Here is a 4,951-nt window from a genome sequence, read left to right on the forward strand (position 1 = left end):
AATTTAGTATGATTATATACTTCGTCTACATACACTCCATCGGATCATAGACGTCATAAATCTAAAAATATACACATAGGATAATTCCTTTTTACTCCCCATAGCTCCTGGCATAATGTACGCATGCGAGGATAGAGGCAGTCCTGGGCGACCTATCTAACGGCCATGCTAATTCGATTTGGTACACAAACAAACTCATTTAAATATCTGCTCAATTGATAGCCCCCATCCTTGTGTGCATGTGTTGAGTTGACGTATATATACCGGCGCGGATGCTTCTTCGAAAACATGCATACTTCTTAGGAAGAGTATGAGTACATATATGTTCTGTTGTTGTAGGTAGTATGTGATATGACCACGTCACTAAGCAAGATGTTACAAGCTCCAAGTAAAGCTACAACTACTCAAGTTTTACCTACACCGACACCAGCCCAAGTCATCGATGGACCGGTTACACGTAGTGGTGCAAAAAAGCTACAACAAGAGGTCCACGTGGTACTTTGTGACATTCACTTTAACATTAATGAGAATTATATACTACCTAAGTGTTATACCTTAATTGTACTTAGGTATATAGAAGAAGAGAAGATGAATTGGACCCTGAAGAACAGACCAGTGCAAGTCCCAGAAAAACAGTAGCAAAACGGACCAGAAGAGTCAAAAACGGACCAGTGGAAATCAAGAACGGACCAGTACAAAGATATCTTCATAACCTTTTACTCACAAAAGCTATGAAGGGCCATGAGGACTTGTTGGAAAGCTTGTCGAGTCTGTTTTCCAATGCCTCAAGTCGCATCTCATTTGGACGTCGCAATCAAGAGTTATGCTTGGATTAGTGAAGAGAAGGTCAACATTTTGTCGTGACAGAATGTTGGTACATTTTGCCGTGCAAAACTGTACCAATCTACAACGTTTTATGGTGCATAGCATACATTGTTGGAAAGCTCTTTGGAGTCTAGTTTCACACCCAAAAAACGGTTAGTCATTTGGACTTTTCAATAAAAAGTTATGGTTAGTTTATTAGAAACTGCTCTGGAGGCCAACACTCACGCGAAGCCACTTCGGAACTCTATTCCGAGGGGACCTTTCATATTGCCTTCCTTTAGAAATTTCATTTCGTTTTCATACCCATCTAGCAGGGTTGTTGCTAGTATAAATATTCTCTACCTCTAAGCTATTAGCAACATTTGATCATTTTGATAAAGTACATGATATTGAAGCCGCGCTGCTGAGTGCCTTACTCAACCTTTGTTCTTCCTTGTTCTTCTTGGACTATTGAAGTGAATCCTCTGGGTTAACCTACTTCGTGCTCTACGGCTTCCGCTCGGCTACGCCGTATTGTGTGGATTAGTTCCGGATTGTGGTTGTGCGGTTGTTCGAAGATCGAGTCGAAGTCTTCGTGGTTTCGGTGCCTCTCTCCCTATCGCTTGGTCGCATCCAACCTTTGTCAGGTATAAAGCTAGTTACCCGCTGTTCGCAGCAAGTTATCCTTGATATTTTGATCTATTGTCGTGAAGATCGGGCCACCCTAGTATCAGTTCCATATCGGTACCCTATCAACTGGTATCAGAGCTTTCGTTATCACGGTAGGTCTCACAATCATCCACATATTTATCTTTAGTATATCTATCGTTTGTTACTGATTTGTTCATCACCTTTAGTCCACTGAATAAGCCATAAAAAAATCCTAAAGCCCTTTGACGGGACTGTTATCTTGTGTTTTTGTGTCCATCAAGTTCCTAGTCACCCTCTTTACATATATTGTGTTGTGTTTCATTTGTTATCCGCACCCCAGTTAGTATAAAAAAAGGAGTTAAAAAAATCAAAGAAAAAAAAGAAGAACAGAAAGATCTGTAAGAAAAGTAAAAGAAGAGTAAAGGGGTTGTATTGTGGTTTTTGCTCGCTGGAAAATTTCAGTTTACATATTCAGATTGTTGTTGATTTATATAACAGCAACATTATATCTTTTGAGCACATCAAAAATCACTTGATTTTCAGTACCGTAGCATCCCTTATTTAGCCACCTATAGCTCCACCAAAACCTGAAACCAGGATATTTGACTCGTAATCCTTGCGACCATGGAATTACTTCTGTTGAGCTGCTAGCACAATTCACTGTCCTTGAGAACAGGAAAGAGCATTGGTAAGTAAGAGGTGAGATTATGTGATTCCACAAATTTACCTATTCCACTATATCTTGCATAAGTGCTAACATGCTAGGATCCAATTCGAGCGTTCGTGGTGGTCGATATGGAGAAAAAGAAACATCAGTTTCGCAGGCTGAGTTACGTCAGTTACAAAACTCACTAGTGGAGGCCATAGAGAAGATGTTTGATGAACGTCTTCCTGTGGTGCACGGTCGGGCTAAACAACATAGCTCAGCCAACTCTCGCCGTGGTCTCTTTGGCCATAGTGGACAACATGGAGGAGGTGCTCATGGGCATAGCATTCGCCCCCATGTGCTCATTGATGATAAAGATTACTGTGTGTCCCCCAAAAGAAAAATTCAGCAAGAGTGCCACCAACCAAAATTGAGTGAGAGAAATCAAAATGAAAAGATGAGACATTCCACCATACGTGAGAAAGAGTGGCACCAACCAAAATTCAGGGAGAGAGTTCAAAATAAGTAGATGAGAGATTCCATAATATTTAAGGAGAGCCCAAAATTCTATGTGAGAGTGATCCACAAAAATTGAGAGAAAAAAGAGATGAATCATGTGAGGAATTATTTACTCCTAGCATCATAATACCTTCTATTCTTGTTCCTTTTGCGATGCAGGTTCATGAAGAAAATGATGTTGTGAATTATGATCAGCCCCCAATCTTTGATGAGGAAGAACAAGTGATTGTCAATGACAACGATACACATGCATATGTGGCTTCACAAGAAGTTCAGTTAATTGTGCATCAAAATCTATGTGAGAATGAGAGCCACATTTCCAAAATGAGAGAGAGTGAAAACAAAAGTGAGTTGAGTGATTCCACCCACTATAAGGTTGAGAGTGTCAACAATGAGAGTGTGAGGGATACACCACAGAAAAATATATATTTAGAATACAGGCCAAGTGAGGATATCTTTGAAACTAACACTCTCATCTCTACTTCTAGTGTTGTCTTTCCAAATGTGCAGGTTGCTGATGAGAATAGGGAAGAGATGGATGCTCAAGACAACACCATACTTGTTGAGAGAAATGAGAAGGTAGCCATTCAAATAAACCCATTGTGTGTTGCCCAATACCTGAACCATGACATGGATAATGGTAAGATTTCAGAGGTGCAATCCTTGGTACTTGCACCACCAAAAATTTTAAAAGTTATTGAAAATAAATCAGATTTGAGTTTGCCAAATAAAATGGCATGTAATTATGATAATACACATGGTTCAAATGGGATTAACCATACATAAAATATTTGCACTGATTTGATTATTTCACATGTTCACCCATGTGCTGAACTTTTGCAAGTTGATAACCAAAGTTCAATCATACATGATCTTTTCTATGGTTTGATATGGTTCATATACAAGATGATTTGCATTCATATGTGTGATACGATGCATTATGTTTCAATACTCATACATCTTAGAGATGGCTGCACATTTCTCAACCCTTTAGTTAATTCATCAAAACCATCTAAGATCAACAATGAAGGTAAAAATTCAGAGATTCAAACCTTGGTACATGTAGAATCATTGGATTTAAAATACATGAAAACTAAATCAAATCTAATTGTTCAATACATACTGAGTACTTGTGATATCATTGTTTCAGCAATAAAACATAACCAAAACATTTGTGCTGATTTGACTAGAACTCATGTTGATACAAGTGCTGAATTTCTTTTTGATGAGAGTCTTTGTACTTTGAATAATCTTTGCAACACTTCATATAACAACAAACAACACCTCATCTAGTCGGTTACTTGTGCTGATTTGTTTACAAGGATATCTCCTCTTGAATGTTTGTGTTATACTATGCTTAACATGCCTATCAATATTGAACAAATGCTTGAGAAAATTTCTAACATAACATCTTTGAGTTCATTGAATACTACTCATAGCTTTCAGTTTACATTTGTCTTGATTGGAGAACATGTTGTAGATAACTTCCAGGTTCATGCAATTTGTGTAACATATAACAAGCTTGCTGATTTAGACTAAAAAATGTTGAGAGATAAACAAAGTGAGAAATCTTTTAAGATGCAACAAATGCTTGGTGCTTATAGTTTCGATCAATTCATGTTGTCATCATGTTCGTACCATCCACTTAAAGTTAGAAATCTTGTGCAAAGCAAAGCCAATACACCGAAAAGTTGTTCATCCACACCTTGGAGCATTGAGTTTAAAAATTATACTTCTAAACCCTTGAATAAATTTTGCTGCAAGAATAATTTTTGGAATAACATTAGTTCTCAACATCTATTTGATGAAAAGTTTGATCTTCTAAAGATAAAACATGATAACATGAATCAAATGATTGGATTGGAAGAAATTTTTGTGCTTCCATCCTCTAAACTGTTTGCAGGTTCACCAAAGTTGAGAGAATGTTTCTTACATGGAAAAGGAAATAATACAAAAATAATTCATAATGGAACACATGAACAAAACAAAAGGAATGATTGTTGGAATTATCAAGTACATCCACCCTCTATTTTGTCTAAGCTATTTTTAGGTAAACAAAAGTCATGGACGACTTTTCTTGAAGGGAGGGAGGACGATGAGACCATACCGGGGCAATCAACATTCAAGCATCCACTCAAGGTGAAAGCTAAACTTAATTCCAAATCATTTAGGTTTCCACATTCAAGGCTACTACTTAGTTCATATGATTATAGATTCAAACACCTTGCTATCATGGAACAAGAAGATTGCGATGTTATCACAACATTACAAACCGATGGCCTAGCACAACTATTTGGAGCAGAAGAGTTAGAGTCGAGGACGACTCCCTTT

The sequence above is a fragment of the Sorghum bicolor genome, chromosome 4, assembly GCF_000003195.3.
Source record: "Sorghum bicolor cultivar BTx623 chromosome 4, Sorghum_bicolor_NCBIv3, whole genome shotgun sequence".
NCBI lineage: Eukaryota > Viridiplantae > Streptophyta > Magnoliopsida > Poales > Poaceae > Sorghum > Sorghum bicolor.